Genomic DNA, 22,554 nt, shown 5'->3' on the forward strand with positions numbered 1-22,554 from the left:
TAGGCCAGAGAACAACCAGCATCCCCCCAACCGCCAGTTGTCCACCGGCTTCCTGTTTGGTTTCCTCTTGTGCCTAGGCCAATCTTGGTGGTTCTCTTGTCGGGTTCAGTGTTTTCAAAGTAGGCAGAGAACAAACCCCGCGACCACCAACCACCAGTTGTTAGCCGGCTTCCCATTCGGTTTCTTGTTGTGCCTAGGCAAATCTTGGTGGACTTGGTCGGGTTGGTGTTTTCGAAGTAGGCCAGAGAACAACCAGTGGCCTTGTGCCTAGGCCAATCTTGATGGTCTGAGTTGAGTCGGTGTTTTCGAAGTAGGCCAGAGATCAACCAGCGGCCCTCCAACCACCAGTTACTCGCCGGCTTCCTATTCAGTTTCTTCTTGTGCCTACGCCAATCTTGGTGGTCTTGGTCGGGTCGGTGTTTTCGAAGTAGGTCAAAGAACAACCAGCGGCCCCCCACCTGCCAGTTGCTCACCGGCTTCCTACTCGGTTTCTTATTGTGCCTAGGCATATCTTGGTGGTCTTGGTCGAGTCGGTGTTTACGAAGTAGGCCAGAGAACAATCAGCAGCCCCCCAACTGCCAGTTGCTCACCGGCTTCCTATTTGGTTTCTTCTTGTACCTTGGCCAATCTTGTTGGTCTTGTTAGGGTCTGTGTTTTCGTAGTAGGCCAGAGAACAACCAGTGGACCCCCCAACCGCCAGTTGATCGCCGACTTCCTATTCGGTTTCTTGTTGTGCCTAGGTCAATCTAGGTGGTCTTGGTCGGGTCGGTGTTTTCGAAGTAGCTAGAGAACAAACAGTGCCCCCCAACTGCCAGTTGCTCGCCGGCTTCCTATTCAGTTCCTTGTTGTGCCTAGGCCAATCTTGGTGGTCTTAGTAGGGTTTGTGTTTTCGAAGTAGGCCAGAGAATAACCAGCGGGTCCCCAACTGCCAGCTGATTGCCGGCTTCCTATTCAGTTTCTTTTTGTGCCTAGGCCAATCTTTGTGGTCTTGGTAGGGTTGGTGTTTTCGAATTAGGCCAGAGAACAACCAGCGGCCCCCCAGACGCCAGTTGCTCGCCGGACTTCCTATTTGGTTTCTTCTTGTGCCTAAGCCAAGCTTGGTGTTCTTGGTAGGGTCGGTGTTTCGTAAGAAGTAGGCCGGAGAACAACCATTGGCCACCCAATCGCCAGTTTCTCGCCGGCTTCCTGTTCGGTTTCTTCTTGTGCCTAGGCCAATCTTGGTGGTTTTGGTAGGGTCGGTGTTTTCGAAGTAGGCCAGAGAACAACCAGCGGCCCCCCCAACCACCAGTTATTAGCCGGCTTCCTATTCTGTTTCTTGTTGTGCCTAGGCCAATCTTGGTGGACTGGTCGGGTTGGTGTTTTTGAAGTAGGCCAGAGAACAACCAGCATCCCCCCAACCGCCAGTTGTCCACCGGCTTCCTGTTTGGTTTCCTCTTGTGCCTAGGCCAATCTTGGTGGTCTCTGTCGGGTCAGTGTTTTCAAAGTAGGCCAGAGAACAACCCGCGGACCACCAACCACCAGTTGTTAGCCGGCTTCCCATTCGGTTTCTTGTTGTGCCTAGGCCAATCTTGGTGGACTTGGTCGGGTTGGTGTTTTCGAAGTAGGCCAGAGAACAACCAGTGGCCTTGTGCCTAGGCCAATCTTGATGGTCTGAGTTGAGTCGGTGTTTTCGAAGTAGGCCAGAGATCAACCAGCGGCCCTCCAACCACCAGTTACTCGCCGGCTTCCTATTCAGTTTCTTCTTGTGCCTACGCCAATCTTGGTGATCTTGGTAGGGTCGGTGTTTTCGAAGTAGGCCAGAGAACAACCAGAGCCCCCCAATCTCCAGTTGCTCGCCGGATTCCTATTCGGTTTCTTCTTGTGCCTAGGCCAATCTTGGTGGTCTTGGTTGGGTCGGTGTTTTTTAAGTAGGCCAGAGAACAACTAGCAACCCCCCAACCGCCAGTTGCTCGCTGGCTTCCTATTCGGTTTCTTGTTGTGCCTAGGCCAATCTTGGTTGTCTTGGTTGGGTCAGCATTTTCGAAGTAGGCCAGAGAACAACCAGTGGCCCCCCAACCGCCAGTTGCTCGCCAGCTTCCTATTCGGTTTCTTCTTGTGCCTAGGTCAAACTTGGTCGTCTTGATTGGGTCGCTATTTTTGAAGGAGGCCAGAGAACAACCAACCGCCAGTTCCTTGCCAGCTTACTATTTAGTTTCTTATTGTGCCTAGGCCAATCTTGGTGGTCTTGGTCGGGTCAATATATTTGAAGAAGGCCAGAGAACAACCAGCGGCCCCCAACCACCGACAGTTGCTCGCCGGTCGGGTCGGCGTTTTCAAAGTAGGCCAGAGAACAACCAGCGGCCCCCCAACCGCCAGTTGCTCACTGGCTTCCTATTCGGTTTCTTCTTGTACCTAGGTCGATCTTCTTGGTCTTGGTATTGTCTGTGTTTTCGAAGTAGGCCAGAGAACAACCAGTGGCCCCCCAATCGCCAGTTGCTCGCCGGCTTCCTATTCCGTTTATTGTTGGGCCTAGGCCAATCTTGGTGGTCTTGGTTGGGTCGCTAATTTTGAAGTAGGCCAGAGAACAACCAGCGGCCCCCCAACCGCCAGTTCCTTGCCAGCTTACTATTTAGTTTCTTGTTGTTCCTAGGCCAATCTTGGTGGTCTTGGTAGGTCTTGAAGTAGGCCAGAGAACAACCTGCGGCCCCCAACCACCAGTTGCTCACCTGGCTCCTTCCATTCGGTTTCTTCTTGTACCTCTAGGCCAATCTTTTTGGTCTTAGTAGGGTCTGTGTTTTTGAAGTAGGCCAGAGAAGAACCAGTGGCCCCCCAATTACCAGTTGCTCGCCGGCTTCCTATTCCGTTTCTTGTTGGGCCTAGGCCAATATTGGTGGTCTTGTTCGGGTCAGTGTTTTTCAAGTAGGCCAGAGAACAACCAGCGGCACCCCTACCGCCAGTTGCTCGCCGGATACCTATTCGGTTTCTTGTTGTGCCTAGGCCAATCTTGGTGGTCTTGGTTGGGTCGGTGTTTTCGAAGTAGGCCAGAGAACAACCAGAGGCCCTCCAACCGCCAGTAGCTCGCCGGCTTCCCATTCAGTTTCTTGTTGTGCCTAGGCCACTCTATGTGGTCTTGGTCGGCTTGGTGTTTTCGAAGTAGGCCAGAGAACAACCAGCAGCCCTCCAACCGCCAGTTGCTTGCCGGCTTCCTATTCGGTTTCTTCTTGTGCCTAGGCCACTCTTGGTGGTCTTGGTCGGATCGGTGTTTTTGAAGTAGGCCAGAGAACGACCAGTGGCCCCCCAACTGCCAGTTGCTCGCCGGCTTCCTATTCAGTTTCTTGTTGTGCCTAGGCCAATCTTGGTGGTCTTAGTAGGGTTTGTGTTTTCGAAGTAGGCCAGAGAATAACCAGCGGGTCCCCAACTGCCAGCTGATTGCCGGCTTCCTATTCAGTTTCTTTTTGTGCCTAGGCCAATCTTTGTGGTCTTGGTAGGGTTGGTGTTTTCGAATTAGGCCAGAGAACAACCAGCGGCCCCCCAGACGCCAGTTGCTCGCCGGCTTCCTATTTGGTTTCTTCTTGTGCCTAAGCCAAGCTTGGTGGTCTTGGTAGGGTCGGTGTTTTCGAAGTAGGCCAGAGAACAACCATTGGCCCCCCAACCGCCAGTTGCTCGCCGGCTTCCTGTTCGGTTTCTTCTTGTGCCTAGGCCAATCTTGGTGGTTTTGGTAGGGTCGGTGTTTTCGAAGTAGGCCAGAGAACAACCAGCGGCCCCCCAACTGCCAGTTGCTCGCCGGATTCCTGTTCAGTTTCTTATTGTGACTAGGCCAATCTTGGTGGTCTTGGTCGGGTCGGTGTTTTCGAAGTAGGCCAGAGAACAACCAGCGGCCCCCCAACCACCAGTTACTCACCGGCTTCCTATTCAGTTTCTTCTTGTGCCTAGGCCAATCTTAGTGGTCTTAGTTAGATCGTTGTTTTCGAAGTAGGCCAGAGAACCACCAGCAGCCCCCCAACTGCCAGTTGCTCAACGGCTTCCTATTCGGTTTCTTCTTGTATCTAGGCCAATCTTGTTGGTCTTGGTAGGGTCTGTGTTTTCGAAGTAGGCCAGAGAATAACCAGTGGCACCCCAATCGCCAGTTGCTCGCTGGGTTCCTATTACGTTTCTTGTTGGGCCTAGGCCAATCTTGGTGGTCTTGGTTGGGTCAGTGTTTTCGAAGTAGGCCAGAGAACAACCAGCGGCCCTTCAACCGCCAGTTGCTCGCCAGCTTCCTGTTTGGTTTCTTCTTGTGCCTAGGCCAATCCTGGTGGTCTCTGTCGGGTCGATGTTTTCGAAGTAGACCAGAGAACAACCAGCGGCACCCCCATCCACCAGTTATTAGCCGTCTTCCTATTCGGTTTCTTGTTGTGCCTAGGCCAATCTTGGTCTACTGGTCGGGTTGGTGTTTTTGAAGTAGGCCAGAGAACAACCAGCATCCCCCCAACCGCCAGTTGTCTGCCGGCTTCCTGTTTGGTTTCCTCTTGTGCCTAGGCCAATCTTGGTGGTCTCTGTCGGGTCAGTGTTTTCAAAGTAGGCCAGAGAACAACCCGCGGACCACCAACCACCAGTTGTTAGCCGGCTTCCCATTCGGTTTCTTGTTGTGCCTAGGCCAATCTTGGTGGACTTGGTCGGGTTGGTGTTTTCGAAGTAGGCCAGAGAACAACCAGTGGCCTTGTGCCTAGGCCAATCTTGATGGTCTGAGTTGAGTCGGTGTTTTCGAAGTAGGCCAGAGATCAACCAGCGGCCCTCCAACCACCAGTTACTCGCCGGCATCCTATTCAGTTTCTTCTTGTGCCTAGGCCAATCTTGGGGGTCTTGGTAGGGTCGGTGTTTTCGAAGTAGGCCAGAGAACAACCAGAGGCCCCCCAACCTCCAGTTGCTCGCCGGATTCCTATTCGGTTTTCTTCTTGTGCCTAGGCCAATCTTGGTGGTCTTGGTCGGGTCGGTGTTTTTGAAGTAGGCCAGAGAACAACCAGCCGGCCCCCAACCGCCAGTTACTCACCGGCTTCCTATTCGGTTTCTTCTTGTGCCTAGGCAATCTTAGTGGTCTTAGTCAGGTCGGTGTTTTCGAAGTAGGCCAGAGAACAACCAGAGCCCCCCCAACCTCCAGTTGCTCACCAGCTTCCTATTCAGTTTCTTCTTGTGCCTAGGCCAATCTTGCTGGTGTTGGTAGGGTCAGTGTTTTCAAAGTAGGCCAGAGAACAACCAGTGGCCCCCCAACCGCCAGTTGCTCATTGGCTTCCTATTTGGTTTCTGCTTGTGCCTAGGCCGATCTTGGTGGTCTTGGTCGGGTCGGTGTTTTCGAAGTAGGCCAGAGAACAACCAGTGGCCCCCCAACTGCCAGTTGCTCACCAGCTTTCTATTCAGTTTCTTATTGTGCCTAGGGCAATCTTGGTGGTCTTGGTTGGGTCGGATTTTTTGAAGTAGGCCAGAGAACAACCATTGGCCCCCCAACCGCCAGTTGCTTACCAGCCTCCTATTCGCTTTCTTTTTATTCTTAGGCCAATCTTGGTGGTCTTGGTAGGGTCTGTGTTTTCGTAGTAGCCCAGAGAACAACCAGCGTTCCCCCAGCCGGCAGTTGCTCGCCAGCTACCTATTCGGTTTCTTGTTGTGCCTATGCCAATCTTGGTGGTCTTGGTAGGGTCGGTGTTTTCGAAGTAGGCCAGAGAACAACCAGTGGCCCCCCAATCGCCAGTTGCTCGCCGGCTTCTTCTTGTGTCTAGGCCAATCTTGGTGGTCTTGGTCGGGTCGGTGTTTTCGAAGTAGGCAAGAGAACAACCAGTGGCCCCCCAACCGCCAGTTGCTCGCCAACTTCCTATTCGGTTTCTTTTTGTGCCTAGGCCAATCTTAGGTTGCCCAATGTCTTGGTGGAGGGTCAGTGTCCCCCCGATTAGGGCCAGAGGAATCAGTGTTTTTCGAATTAGGCCAGAGAACAACCAGTGGCCCCCAACCGCCAGTTGCCTCGCCGCTTTCCTCTTTCGTTTTCTTCTTGTTTGGCATAGGCCATCTGTGGTGTTTCTTGGTAGGTCGGTGGTTTTCAAAAGTAGGCCATAAAACAAAAAACCCAGCAGCCCCCCACTGCCAGTTGCTCAAACGCTTCCTATTCGGTCTTCTTGTGCCTAGGCCAATTTTGGTGGTCTTGGTAGGGTCAGTGTTTTCGAAGTAGGCCAGAGAACAACCAGTGGTCCAACCAACCAGTGCTTACCGGCTTCCTATTCGGTTTCTTCTTGTGCCTAGGCCAATCTTGGTGGTCTTAGTAGGGTCAGTGTTTTCGAAGTAGGCCAGAGAACAACAAGCGGCCCCCCAACCGCCAGTTGCTTGCCAGCTTCCTATTCGGTTTTTTCTTGTGCCTAGACCAATCTTGGTGGTCTTGGTAGGGTCGGATTTTTCGAAGTAGGCCAGAGAACAACCATTGGCCCCCCAACCGCCAGTTGCTCACCAGCTTCCTATTCGCTTTCTTTTTATTCCTAGGACAATCTTGGTGGTCTTGGTAGGGTCTGTGTTTTCGTAGTAGCCCAGAGAACAACCAGCGGCCCCCCAACCGGCAGTTGCTCGCCAGCTACCTATTCGGTTTCTTGTTGTGCCTAGGCCAATCTTGGTGGTCTTGGTAGGGTCGGTGTTTTCGAAGTAGGCCAGAGAACAACCAGTGGCCCCCCAACCGCCAGTTGCTCGCCGGCTTCCTATTCGGTTTCTTCTTGTGCCTAGGCCAATCTTGGTGGTCTTGGTCGGGTGGTCGGTGTTTTTTCCGGAAGTAGGCCAGAAGAACAACCAGTGGCCCCCCAACCGCCATTGCTCGCCGGCTTTCCTATTTGGTTTCTGTGATGCCAGGTACAATTTCTTTGGTCGGTCTTGGTCGGGGTCTAGTGGTTTTTCGAATTAGGCCATGTGGAACAACCAGTGGCCCCCCAACCACCAGTTGCTCACCGGCTTCTTATTCTGTTTCTTCTTGTGCCTAGGCCAATCTTGGTGGTCTTGGTTGGGTCGGTGTTTTCGTAGTAGGCCAGAGAACAACCACTGGCCCCCCAACTGCCAGTTGCTCGCCGGCTTCCTATTCAGTTTCTTTTTATGCCTAGGCCAATCTTGGTGGTCTTGGTAGGGTCAGTGTTTTCGAAGTAGGCCAGAGAACAACCAGTGGCCCCCCAACCGCCAGTTGCTCGCCGGCTTCCTATTCGGTTTCTTCTTGTGCCTAGGCCAATCTTGGTGGTCTTGGTAGGGTCAGTGTTTTCGAAGTAGGCCAGAGAACAACCAGCAGCCCCCCAACTGCCAGTTGCTCAACGGCTTCCTATTCGGTTTCTTCTTGTGCCTAGGCCAATTTTGGTGGTCTTGGTAGGGTCAGTGTTTTTGAAGTAGGCCAGAGAACAACCAGTGGTCCCCCAACCACCAGTTGCTCACCGGATTCCTATTCGGTTTCTTCTTGTGCCTAGGCCAATCTTGGTGGTCTTGGTAGGGTCAGTGTTTTCGAAGTAGGCCAGAGAACAACAAGCGGCCCCCCAACCGCCAGTTGCTTGCCAGCTTCCTATTCAGTTTCTTCTTGTGCCTAGACCAATCTTGGTGGTCTTGGTAGGGTCGGTGTTTTCGTAGTAGGCCAGAGAACAACCAGCGGCCCCCCAACTGCCAGTTGCTCGCCGGCTTCCTATTAGTTTTCTTTTTGTGCCTAGACCAATCTTGTTGGTCTTGGCCTGGTCGGTGTTCTTCAGTTAGGCCAAAGAACAACCTGCTTCTCACTTGTTTTGTGTTCCTAGGCATCTTGGTTGTGGACTGCTAGTCTTCAGGTCTCTCTTGTTACCTAGATCCTTCCAGTTTATCTTTCCAATTTATCCTTCCAGTCTATCTTTCCAGTTTTTCCTTCCAGTCTATCCTTCCAGCCTATCTTTCCATTCTATCCTTCCAGTCTATCTTTCCAATCTATCCTTTCAGTCCTACACCTTCTTCTCTATCCTTCTAGTCCTACATCTTCTTCGGTCGGTTTAGTACATCTGCAAAGAAAAAAGAAAAATATGAGATTGAGAGAGAGAGAAAGCTCAAGCACTCAAACATTCATTCCAATTCCCTCCCTGTTCCATCCTAACCCAACATATACACAAGCATTCACACTCACATTCACACATTAGTGAGCGCGCTCACATAGTACAAAACAATCACACGATCTGCCCCTCTCTCTCTATCTCACACTTTCACTTGTTATATGCTTATTTTGTGAAAATACCTTCTGGGCTTCGGCATCTGTGCACTGTGCAGACTGGAGACGGATCGAGAGTCAAGACATTCTTTTCTTCTTCCGAAATGGAAGAAGACAGGCAAAATGGCAAAGCATTTTGATCCTTAGGGTACCTATCAGTAGGAAAAGTTCTATCACAGAAAAGTCCCGGATGTAACGTGGGGAATCGGGAAGGAAAAAGTGGACAAATTTGCGGATCGAGCGAAAGGATGAAAATCTCAGGATTGTAGGCTACTCCAAAGGAAGACGAAAAACTTTTGAGGTTTGAAACAGTAGCTGCTTTGGCCGGGAGTTTGGTTGGGTGCCATTTCAAATATTCGGGAGACTCTCTGTCGACTGGCTTTCCTTCCAACTGTTATTTGTGGCTCTTTCACGATATCTCAATTCTGAGATCTAATATTTTGTGGGCCAGGTTTTTTCCTTGGAATCCTATCACAGAAATTTCGGAACTCACGGAATTCCCCTCTCTAACTTTCTTATTTCTAAAGATATTTTTAATATTAAGGCGTTGTTGTAAAGGTGAAATTCTCGGCTTTAATTTGATATATTATTTGTTCGATTTTCTTTTTATGTAAATGGCGTTTGAAGCCCCAGTATTTGTTAGAGCATGTCTATAACCGCATATAACAGCTGTTTGAAGAAAACCCGAACTCATAGAATCACTCAATAACTTACTTTTTTCTAAGTATATTTTCAATATTAGGGCATCGTCGTAAAGGTAAAATTCTCAGCTTTAATTTAATGTATAATTTGTTGGTTTTTATGTGTAAATGGCATTAAAAGCTTGTTAAGTGATGGTGTGAATGAAGATTTTGTAGCCGAATTTAATTTAGAATTCGACACGAGTTTTGTTATTTCATTCTTCCATTGCACACAGTTAGTTAGCTAGTTGTTTCATTGACAAAATATGCAACTAGTAGTACAATTTTGTCCAAAAGGAGATATGATACAAAATATACAAAGTAGACACTAATCGCTTATGTCCCTGCAAGTACATGGCCTACAAAGAAAAATACAGCAAGTACAAATAACATAAAAAAATAAGATTATAAAAAACGAAAAAAGAAAGTTACTTTAAAGAAAAACGTAGTCTCATAAGTATTATTTTACTGAAAATCATTCATTCATAAACATCGAATCATATCAGTATGAAGTCCTACAGTGACACAATGTTGAAGAAAGGAAAGTTTATTTGAAGAAAAAACATTAAACAGAAGACAAAGCAGAACATTAATTATAAATATGAAGAACTTCATAAACATATGTACCCAAATCAACAATATTATCATTTTCATTTAATAAAGTACTCAGAGACTCATAAGCCAAGTTTAGATATTTATGCCTATTTTTCCATCTGTCCATCGGCCTGTGGTATTTTCGTGTGGTAACACTGCGCATCCCGGGCTTTTAAATAGTTACGCTATGTGTAAGTTTTAGGTAAATAAAAGGATATCTGGGTGTACTTTGCAGCTGAAAAGTGTTTTAATAATTTAATGTATGCAAATTACACCGTTAATATTCGAAATAGGATATTATTTAAAGCCCGGGACGCAGTGTTACCATGCGCAAACACCACAGGCGGATTGACAGAAGACAATTGATCAAATCGTACGTGTGACTTGTCCTGGGGCCGCATACTCAAAACTTCCAAAGGCGCCTTTTGTGGCAAAGGCGCCGTTCCAGTCGGCCGTTACTCGAAAGGCTCATACTCAAAACACCGAGTGTGGCCCGCCATCTTGGAAATATGGCGCCGTGAGAGCCTTTGCGCTAGGCCTGTTTAGAGCAGCCTTTGAGGTGGGAAAGGCAACTTTGGGAATGACAACAAGTAAGAAGAGGATGTCTCCTACCTCTTGTATACGTCAATGAACGCCATTATACATAGTTTTATTTTGCAAGTTACTCTAATTGCTTTGTAATAGTGTGATATTCCTCTGAAGACGTTAGATTTAAAGTTATTGGGTGTGTATTATTTAAAATGATTTCATATATACAATCTAAAATTCCTATATTATAATCTGATTGTTTTGACCTTTAGTTATCATATATCTTATAAAATGTTCATGTATAATCAATGCTAGAGAAACAATATATTTTGTTGTCTTGTTAAATAAATTTCAATACAGAAATATATCTTTATACTATGTACTATATGCAAAGGTGAAAATATGTATGCAATTTCCCTGCCTCATCACTTCTCATGGATAAGGCACATTAAACTTAGGTTAAAGTGGTCAGAGATAAGTACAGTACTACATGCAGTGACTCACATTATGAAATAAATGCCACCTAGATACAAATAAGTTATGAAATAAATGAATTTGATGTTCATATTACCTAGATATGAATAGGTTATTGTATCACTGAATGACCCTTAATAATAGCAATATCAGTGTATCACATAGTACATTAACTGCAGGAAAGAAATAACATACTAAAGTAAATAAAAAATAAAAACTTACAATAAGGTAGAGGTAACTGAGATCACAGAGGTATCATTTTATACTATTATAAATAAGAAAACATACTTTATAGACAAAATAGAGAAATAACATGAAATAGCATTGTAAATAAACAAATGCTGTACTAAACTTATCACAATAACACGAGATCACAAGAAGCACGATATAATAAGAGTAAATGGAGGAAAAAAAAATAAACCTCATTAAATAATGGAGTGATTAGCATAAGACAATGAGGTAGTATATCACATTACTCTTAAACAAAAAAACTTACAAAAAACTAATCTCAATAATGAAGAGGTATATGACATTTATCACATTATGGGCACCCTTGGTATAGGAACATATAAGGCATGGCGTATGACACCACAAAAAAAAAAGATATTACTGTATAAGACTATATTAAAATTACTACCTTATTTATATATATTATATATATATATATATGCATAATGTCTCTTAGGCATATCAGTCATGGTTACCATGCTGTCAGCTATTACCCTTACATTTCCATTTAATTCTTTTACACTTTCATTTAATTCTTTTTGATTAGACAATATATCCTGAAAAATATCAGAAACATCTGCCAACACCTCAACTGCTTCTTGCTCCAGTAGGCCCAATCTTACCAAAACTTCCTCTGAAGGTTCTAGAGCTAAACTTTCATGAGGACCACCCCACTCAAAAGATTAAATAATACAGAAATTAGCTACTGCAATAACTCTGGAAAAGAAACATCAATGTAATTGTGTAATTATTGACAGTAATTATGATCAATGACTTCCCACATCTCTACCTCATCAAAGGAAAAAAAAAAAGTGACAGATACCATAGATAGAGTACATAACAATTACTTGAGTCACAACTAGGCATGGTTATGTTAGGTTCAGGTTAGCCTAGGTTAAGAATTGGTCTTCTAGATAGGACCCTTTTAAAAATACGGACCCCAGTTTTATCCTTTTGAACAGGTCTCATGTTCGTGTGGGACTGCAATTCTTCAAAAGCTCCCTAACTTTATAACCTAACCTAACCTAAGATTAAATGGTTAACATTTATTTGGGGCAGAAATGCCATACATGAAAAATCTCTTAGAATTGTGTAAAATATATAAAAATAAAATGATCTGGTTAGGCAAGGCATAGGTATTGGCAACTTATGCAATACCCACAGGTCTAGGCATATCATCACAGCTTAGGCTAAAACATTCATTTCCAAGCAATATCATAGGATACTTTTGCATAGTCTAACATATAGCCTACTAGGAATATATCATAATTAGCATGAAGTTAACAGTAGAACATAAGCTAAGGCCTAGCCAAAACTCGCTTCAATCTAGGTATGTATGGCAATTAGTCTATGCTAAATTAGGAAGGTTGCTTCCACAGGGTCCATCGTGCCGCTCTTTAATCACTGCCATCAACAATCAGCTGATATGCTGTAGTATCGTGATTGGTTCTCATTCTCTAGCCACGCTATGATACGGGCGATGTGATTGGCTGGACTATCCAAAGGCGCCTTTGACAAAAAGGCAGCCTTTTCGTGCAAAGGCACGTCCAAGGCGCCTTTGAAAATCTTTGTGTATACGATTCCGCCTTCGTCGAAAGGCGCCTTGGGCGAGCTGTTGGGAAAGGCGCCTTTTGTCAAAAGGCACCTTTGCGTAAGGCTTGTTTTGAGTATCCGGCCCCTGAACAGTAGTGCTATTTATCATAAGAAATGTTTGGTTAGGTTGTGTTTTCACATAAAGAAGAATAAATAAAAAAAACTGCTGGGGTCATCTTAACTTGATCTGAAAAATTTCATGGCTTACCGTATCTATATTAATTTTTTATTTGATTATAGCATTTATATATATATATATATATATAATATATATATATATATATATATATATATATATATATATATATATATATATATATATTGAATATGGCAAGAGGTGGGTGTGTGTTTTACTGAAAAATAACCGAGTTATCCATGTTATTTACTTACTTTCAAGGAAAGAGGGTTAGAAATGAATTTCTGTCGACAATGTTACTAGAATGTATAAAAAGTCGTCAGGAAGTGAGGAGGTGCTTCGAATTATTATAAAATATTGATTAAAGTTGTCATTCACTGCCAAAAAACCAATACTTTTGTTATTATTGCCTTTAATATAGGACTAGGCCTATTGCACACTAGCCTATAATGCTTAACCTAACCTGTCACACTGCATATCACTGAAAGGACAGGAGGCTTCAGACCACGAGAAAGGTGTTGACAAAAGAGAAATTAGACCACCTAGACTTGCTGAGGTCATTGATGAAGAAGTTGTCAACAAGAGGAGACAAACTAGCATTGCAAAGAGAAAGTATCCCATCCTTACTTTATATGATAACTCTTCGGAAGATGACAGGTCATAGCCAAAACCTCACTTACCCTAATATTCAGGTATGTGTTACTAGATAGTGTATTTTCACTAGAATACAGCTTAGCTATGAAAGCCATACACATACTATCTTGGACATTACTTGTTTCTGATTAATATTCTACCTGGTTTTAGAATTTTACATTTGTTTACTTTAATGACTTTATTGAACTATCTTAGCCAAATTTTTTAATACTGTAAATATATCTGAAATTGTATTTATTATTATTATTATTATTAATTATTATTATTATTATTATTATTATTATTATTGTTATTGTTGTTGTTGTTGTTGTTGTTGTTGTTGTGTTGTTGTTGTTGTTGACGTTAGTGTATTGGTGCAAATAACCTTGATATATGGCATGATTATGCATCTTTTTTATAGTAAAAGTGTATTGCTCAATATTTTTATCTTCTACCCTTTGCCCAATCCTCTCATCTTATCATCCCTATGATATCCCTCTCCTCCACAGTTGGACACTTGTAGTTTAGGCTAAATACAATAGATAGTGCAGAGAACATTAATTTATTCCAGAGGATATTGGTCCACTTGATGATCCTACTGCAGCACCAAGTACTCAGTCCTCACAAACATTTTATCTCTGTTGGTCCTACTACAAGTACTGCACCTTCAAGAGAGATTGCAGAAGGTATATGCTTGTGTGTTGTCATGGGCTAGAGCCAGTGCTGTTTGTTGAGAGTGAACAATGGTTAGAAATATATATAGTGAGTATTAGAGTGTAAGAAAAAAGGTAATGGTAAATGCTAAGATAGTAAGTAATATTACAGATTCACCTTCAAGAGGATCTATCTTGTCAATTGGGTCTTCAGTCACTGACAGCTTGTCACAACAGAGTTACACAAACCCACAGGCACCAACAGAACGTCTTCAAGAATACTTGACTTCGTGAAGAATCAACACTTGCAGGACAATCCGTTTCCTTTAAAAGGTTATTATTTTTATTTGATTTATCTTTTTGAGTAAGCAAAGACTAAGGAAGCAGTTAGAAATAGAAATTTTGATGATGACCCTAGAGAAAATCTAAGCCAGCTTTTCCCCACCTTTCTGACTTCTGCAGAGGAAGTGGAACAGTTTGAGAAAACACTCAGAAAAGCCTTATAGAAAGTCAATGGTAAGCATTATATTTTTCTATACTGGTACCCATTTACCTATTCGTTACTCAACATTATTTTGTAGGGTTTAAGACAAAACTAAAACAGTTGCCAATAGAATTACACCATTTAGAATTAAAATGAAGTCAGTATTATAGAGCCTTTAGCAACAATGACTACAGTTTTTCCTTTTGGTGCAACTAATATTAGTTTGTTAAATACTGCATGGGATATCGTTTCACGAGTTTCACCAAATACTCTTTACCTTGCCATAGATTTATCTGAACACTCCCCTCATTATATTGCAAATCGTGGATCTCTGTTTTTTGTAGCCTACCCTAATCATTGTTTCATTTATCTTGTCAGGTTACTGAACTGGCTTCAGTGTATGCAAAGAAAGATGAGAAAACAGTGATCCTCTGAGGGGTCATGAGGAGACACTTCATGACAAAAGAAATTGATGGGGGAGTATTCGTTGAAGGAATCAAGAAGAAAGAAAAAAGAAGTCTCTTTGATACTAGTCAACATGGATTTATTCGTGGTAAGTATTTATTATTTCATTTATTATTTATTATCAACTACATTAAATTTTCAAATAATGTTCGTGGTATCTGCATACTTTTAGGGTGCAATATTTAAGATTTAAATATGATTTAGACTATTTGTCCATCACTGATTGCTACCAACACTCTTCTTGCACAAGGCCACTTTCCAATAACCATAATGGTCCCTCACCCACAACATTGACCATAACCAAATAGTTTTATCTACATGATTCACTCATAAACCTTTGGACTCCAGTCTTATCTGGCATTTCTTGAATTTATTTTTAGCTCCCCACAATCAATACCAAGTCATCTGCATAATGCAACTCCCCAGGCAACCCAGATCTCTTAAAGTCCTTAAATTGATATCACCTCCATAATCATGACAAACAGGTTACAAGTACTAATATCAGTAATAATATTTTGTTACACAATTAATTTAGGCTTATATTAAGCTTATGATCATGAATTTAAGGTACTATTCCACACTGCATCCTAGTCCTAAGCCCTGAGATGTGTGATTGTTGTGTCGGGACATATGTGTCAGAGTTGTGTGATTGTTGTGGTATGGATGTTGGTGTGTGTCTAGGTTGAATGACTGTATTTCCTACTATTGGCTTTATATATTTTCTTATTGTTTTCTTTATACCTTTCCCTTTTCATTATTTATTAATTGTACTTTTTAATTTTGTTTGTTTTTGCTATTCTCACTATTGTTCTCTTCACATACTTATATAAATTTTTTTTCTTCAGGCGTTGCCAAAAGATTTCTGTCCAAACAAGATAAGGAAGCTGACATTATGATAGATGGCACTATTGCGGCCATTCTCAAATTTGCACCACATTGGGAAGGAGGAGAGAAGTTTAAGTCAAGATCAGAACCAAAGGAGATCGAGGCCTCTCCATCCGCCTCTTTTCTGACACATAAAATGCTACATAACACCATAAATTTTTTTACATGCTTGTGACTTGTGCTCCCTCTATATGAATTCTTGTGTAAATTGATAAGTATCTGTACTATTATATACTGCATTTTATAAGTTATTTTCTTTAATTGGTTACATTACAGTAAAGTGTCCCCATATATAAATTTATTTGTCCAACCGAGATATTGAAAAATTATGTATTACCCTTGTGGACAGAATTATGAATATATTTATAGACTTTACATAGTTTAACATCATGGATATTTCAATTAATTCTTGGTCTTCCTGCCCTCGGAGTGGGAGTAAGGCATCATAGATAATTAGTGATTTTTTAGGCTAAGGTGTGCAATAATAAAAAGGTTCTACATGCCATATTCATAAACAAATTGTGTCATTATGATATCTAGTTGTAATTCCATTTCTTTTTATGGAAACACATTTTAAATAGCTTATGTTCTGAACTGTGGGGAGTGATTCATCATATGTTCTTCCACATGTCCATCTCTTAATCTCAGATACTGTTCCTTACCCCTCACACCTCTCCCTAACCTATTCATAACTCTTTAGGTTAAACTACCTCCCTTCACATGTTCCCAAGAACTTAAGCTCAATCACATTTGTCAACTTTTTACCCCTCTCATACAGTCAGACAGTCACTGGCATTCCAAACCTTTCTATTCTTAACTTGCTTATCTTGACACTTTTAAGCTTCCAAAACTTTTCTGCTCTCGATGGAATATCGAAACCTACAACCCGTATTTTCCTTACTATACATCATATTATTTACTCCTATCAACAGTCCCCCTCTATTTGTTTATACTATACACACATTCAAACGTTTCACCAGTGCCTTCACCTTTTCCTTAAAAATGTCCCACATGAATACAAATGAAACTCAAACTAAAGCTATTAAAAATGAAGCATTTGTCTCCTGCCTAATCCCTGTCTTTCTGTGAAGGTGAGTGAGCCTGGTACACGTATATAGTGTACTTGGAAGTCCCTCTACCTGCTATGTAGTTGCCACTATATGTATCTCACGGTGTACTTTTATAATTTGTAGAATAAAGTATATATTTTATTCACCTGCAGGAATGATTTTCCTCTCTCTCTCTCTCTCTCTCTCTCTCTCTCTCTCTCTCTCTCTATATATATATATATATATATATATATATATATATATATATATATATATATATATATATATATATATATATATATATATATATGTACACACACACACACACTCATCATATATATATATATATATATATATATATATATATATATATATATATATAATATGTGTGTGTGTGTGTGTATAATCACATAGTTGCCTCATAGTTACTGCTTGGTTCGTTGATTGACATATATATATATATATATATATATATATATATATATATATATATATATATATATATATATGTGTGTGTGTGTGTGTGTGTGTGTGTGTGTGTGTGTATATATAATCACATAGTTGCCTGATAGTTACTGCTTGGTTCGTTGAATGACAGAACAAACCTTTAGTTAACGTTACCTCAAAGTTAGTTAAGTTACTGAACTAACGTTGCGCCAACGTTAAAAAAAAAACACGTTTTAGTTTTTAGTTTGTCCCCAACGTTGGGCATAGTTCTGCCGTAACATTGTGCTAACGTTAGGATAACGTACTTTGCAATTGGGGAAGGCAGAGCTATTTAACTTGACTTCTAGCTATCAGCTTACTCCCAACAACTGCGGTGGAAGTTGCGATGAAACTTCCACAAAATAATAATATTAATATATTGTTGAATGGCAGTTTTCAATAAATTAATCTTTTACAGGATCTTTTCAGTTCTGATAATTTGTTTTTCTGACTCAGGTTGTTGAGTAGTATTCCAGTATTCATATTTTAGCAAATAGAATATTTGCCAAAAATATTTTATCATATATTTTGCTTATATCTCTTTGATGGGTATAGAAACCAAGTTGTTTTTTGGTATTTTCTTGGATACGGGTAGCTATTATGTATCCCTGTACCAACTGCTTGTAGGACTGCAATTCAGGGGCTGGTGTAGTCTAACTTACATGTTTCGACCATCTCCGTGGTCTTCATCAGGACACTGGTGAGGATGAACTGGATGAATACTAGGATCAGATTGGTTTTCATAGGAGGGGTGGGCAGTGTCAAATTCGGTGCTTATTTATCATTGGATGCCAGGGGGCATCCTTCTTGGCCTAAGCTGTCTTTTGTACGTCGATGGTTGGGCCGGTTTTGTATGAGAGTACCATTTTAGTGCTGAGAAGGGGCAGGTGAATTCCGCTCTAGAGCTGCGTGCTGCAGCTAAATTTTGATTGGTGCTCGCGTTGCGTGGGATGCTCGTTGCTGTTGGCTTTTCTTTTCCTATATGCAAGGCTTCACAGAGGCGCAAGTTGGAAGCCTTGCATATAGGAAAAGAAAAGCCATCAATGAATGTCACCCAAAAGACTCCTGTAAAAGTAGATCTAAACCCAATAGCTATTCATCCAGTTCGTCCTCACCAACCTCCTGATGAAGACCATGGAGAGATGGCCGAAACATGTAGACTACATCAGCCCCTTAAGGAGTCCTACCAGCAGTACAAGGATACATAATGCCCGTATCCAGGAAAATACCAAAAAACACCAGATAGCTACCAAGATTCCGTTTAAAGTACTGGCCATGGTTTCCATACCCATGAAAGAGATACTGTAAGCAATTACATAATAATGAAATATTTGTGATAAAATATTTTTGACAAATATCTTAATTGAGACAAATATGAATATTGGAATTCTACTCAACAAACTAACTGAGTCAGAAAAATAATTTATCAGAAGAATTGAAAAGACCCTGTATAAGATTAATTTGCTGAAAACTGCCGTTATTTTCAACAAAACATGTATCAAAGAGGGTCTGTTCCCTGAATAATAATAATAATAATAATAATAATAATAATAATAATAATAATAATAATAATAATAATAATAATAATAATAATAATAATAATAATAATAATATAATAATCCAACCTGAGGAGTGATAGAAAACGATCAGGCAAAGATCCTCTGGGACTATGGTATCAGAACGGATAGGGTGATACGTGCAAACAGACCAGACGTGACGTTGATTGACAAAGTCAAGAAGAAAGTATCACTCATTGATGTCGCAATACATGGGACACCAGAGTTGAAGAGAAAGAGAGGGAAAAAATGGATAAGTATCAAGATCTGAAAATAGAAATAAGAAGGATATGGGATATGCCAGTGGAAATCGTACCCATAATCATAGGAGCACTAGGCACGATCCCAAGATCCCTGAAAAGGAATCTAGAAAAACTAGAGGCTGAAGTAGCTCCATGACTCATGCAGAAGAGTGTGATCCTAGAAACGGCACACATAGTAAGAAGAGTGATGGACTCCTAAGGAGGCAGGATGCAACCCGGAACCCCACACTATAAATACCACCCAGTCGAATTGGAGGACTGTGATAGAGCAAAAAAAAAAAAAAAAAAAAAAAAATTAATAATAATAATAATAATAATAATAATAATAATAATAATAAATAATAATAATAATAATAATAATAATAATAATAAGAAAGCCTTCGACATGATACCACACACATGGCTAATAGAATGCCTGAAAATATATGGGGCAGAGGAAAATACCATCAGCTTCCTCAAAAATACAATGCGCAACTGGAATACAATACTTACAAGCTCTGGAATAAGACTAGCAGAGGTTAATATCAGGAGAGGGATCTTCCAGGGCGACTCACTGTCCCCACTACTCTTCGTAGTAGCCATGATTCCCATGACAAAAGTACTACAGAAGATGGATGCCGGGTACCAACTCAAGAAAAGAGGCAACAAAATCAACCATCTGATGTTCATGGACGACATCAAGCTGTATGGTAAGAGCATCAAGGAAATAGATACCCTAATCCAGACTGTAAGGATTGTATCTGGGGACATCAGGATGGAGTTTGGAATAGAAAAATGCGCCTTAGTCAACATACAAAAAGGCAAAGTAACGAGAACTGAAGGGATAAAGCTACCAGATGGGAGCAACATCAAACACATAGATGAGACAGGATACAAATACCTGGGAATAATGGAAGGAGGAGATATAAAACACCAAGAGATGAAGGACACGATCAGGAAAGAATATATGCAGAGACTCAAGGCGATACTCAAGTCAAAACTCAACGCCGGAAATATGATAAAAGCCATAAACACATGGGCAGTGCCAGTAATCAGATACAGCGCAGGAATAGTCGAATGGACTAAGGCAGAACTCCGCAGCATAGATCAGAAAACCAGGAAACATATGACAATACACAAAGCACTACACCCAAGAGCAAATACGGACAGACTATACATAACACGAAAGGAAGGAGGGAGAGGACTACTAAGTAGGTATAGAGGACTGCGTCAACATCGAAAACAGAGCACTGGGGCAATATCTGAAAACCAGTAAGACGAGTGGCTAAAGAGTGCATGGGAAGAAGGACTAATAAAAGTAGACGAAGACCCAAAATATACAGAGACAGGAGAAAGACAGAAAGAACAGAGGACTGGCACAACAAACCAATGCACGGACAATACTTGAGACAGACTAAAGAACTAGCCAGCGATGACAATTGGCAATGGCTACAGAGGGGAGAGCTAAAGAAGGAAACTGAAGGAATGATAACAGCGGCACAAGATCAGGCCCTAAGAACCAGATATGTTCAAAGTACGATAGACGGAAATAACATCTCTCCCATATGTAGGAAGTGCAATACGAAAAATGAAACCATAAACCACATAGCAAGCGAATGCCCGGCACTTGCACAGAACCAGTACAAAAAGAGGCATGATTCAGTGGCAAAAGCCCTTCACTGGAGCCTGTGCAAGAAACATCAGCTACCTTGCAGTAATAAGTGGTACGAGCACCAACCTGAAGGAGTGATAGAAAACGATCAGGCAAAGATCCTCTGGGACTATGGTATCAGAACGGATAGGGTGATACGTGCAAACAGACCAGACGTGACGTTGATTGACAAAGTCAAGAAGAAAGTATCACTCATTGATGTCGCAATACCATGGGACACCAGAGTTGAAGAGAAAGAGAGGGAAAAAATGGATAAGTATCAAGATCTGAAAATAGAAATAAGAAGGATATGGGATATGCCAGTGGAAATCGTACCCATAATCATAGGAGCACTAGGCACGATCCCAAGATCCCTGAAAAGGAATCTAGAAAAACTAGAGGCTGAAGTAGCTCCAGGACTCATGCAGAAGAGTGCTATCCTTGAAACGGCGCACATAGTAAGAAAAGTGATGGACTCCTAAGGAGGCAGGATGCAACCCAGAACCCCACACTATAAATACCACCCAGTCGAATTGGAGGACTGTGATAGAGGAAAAAAAAAAATAATAATAATAATAACAGTGATTGAGAATGATAATGCAATCAAGGGGACGATGACCTTAGTAATGTGGATTGGGTAGGACTTTGTAAAGGTAACGATAGGAAGGGCTTTTGTAGAGCGAAGGAAACTTTGTGAAACCAGATGAAAGAGTCCATGTCGTCATTTAGGGTAGTAAGCTTTTATAATTTTTGGGGAATTACTGGCCTGTATTGAAGTCTAATGAGGTAAGTTTTTGGCTGTACATTTTTCGTATTATTTTACTCTACGAGCCACTAGGTAGTAGGCAGTTTTGGTTAACTAAATTTTGATTGAAGCCTCTGAAGGTTGAAGGAGAGTCATTGCTTGGTTAGCTAGCCTAGCTACCTAGCTACTAGGTATAGGCTAGGTACCTAATAAAGTTGAAATTGGCCCTTAAGAAGGTGAAAGATGTTGCTGTAATTATGGAAGGGGACGCTTTGGCTTTGTATATTACTGAATGAAAGATGACCAAAGCCTTGTCTGATGGACCTTTCGTAGCATTTAGGCTACTAGCTAGGTAGGTACTAGCTAGGTAGCCTAGTTGATACTACTAGGGTAGATCACCACGGCAGGCCAACCAGGCCACCCACAATCAACGCTTGCCACCCTCCGAAAAAGTACATTATAACGCGTCCTGACACCCGAGATGGGCATCAGTCGTGACTTGTTGTTGGTGAGAAACGGAGCCAAAGACCTCTACTCTCCTTTCGAAGTAAGTATTTTCTCCAAAGTTAGAAATTAAGGCCAAATTTTAAGATTTAAACAGAGGATACTGAAAATGGCGTCCACGGCAGTGGAAATCTCACCAAAACGCTTTAGAAATTTTTACTTACAACTAAAAATGTTTCGAAGATTGACGCCATCTCGATGTTTACGGAGTCGCTTGTGTCAACAAACTTTCCATTTCCTGTGATAAATCCGCACACCACTTGTATCCACAGACGCTGGAGCACTTTCATCACAACAATCGAAACACGATTTCTCACCAACAAACAAGCCAGGAGTAAACAGCTGTTTTGGTAGAAGATGACGAGAAGCGTGCTCTTAGCTAATTTTTAAATAAGTAGTAAAACATCAATATTTTACATATTTATGATGATTAATTTGAAAATATTCGTTATTGAAAAAGTAACTCGACTCTGACTCAAATTTAAGTAATTATTTTTCTGAATTAGAACGTTATTTTAAGTTTGTATTATGACGTCACGACATCTTGACTTGCGTATCTATTGTAAATATTTGCTATACTCAACTGTCTTGCAGAACAGTTTACCAGTTATTCATGCAGATTGTTATCAGCAATTCATGTAATTGTTATAATCGTAATGCGCATATATCTTTTATTATTTACTTTTTGGATATGAAGATGTTTTACTGCTGGATTACCGCCGTAGTGTGACGCAATCGTTTTCGGTCCCTGGGCCTCTGTCTGTTTTCGCACCATAAGAAATT

The 22,554-nt window shown here is 41.8% G+C and overlaps 1 long non-coding RNA gene across 1 annotated transcript; it reads left to right on the plus strand.

Moving 5' to 3' along the window:
• Positions 1-12,635: 12,635 nt before the first annotated feature.
• LOC135220180 (uncharacterized) lies at positions 12,636-16,701 on the plus strand. The gene is made up of 4 exons (XR_010315597.1): positions 12,636-13,110; positions 13,623-14,220; positions 14,567-14,741; positions 15,499-16,701. It is a non-coding gene; the product is annotated as an uncharacterized LOC135220180 (long non-coding RNA).
• Positions 16,702-22,554: the final 5,853 nt, after the last annotated feature.

Source organism: Macrobrachium nipponense, chromosome 1 (assembly GCF_015104395.2).
Source record: "Macrobrachium nipponense isolate FS-2020 chromosome 1, ASM1510439v2, whole genome shotgun sequence".
Classification (NCBI taxonomy): Eukaryota; Metazoa; Arthropoda; class Malacostraca; order Decapoda; family Palaemonidae; genus Macrobrachium; species Macrobrachium nipponense.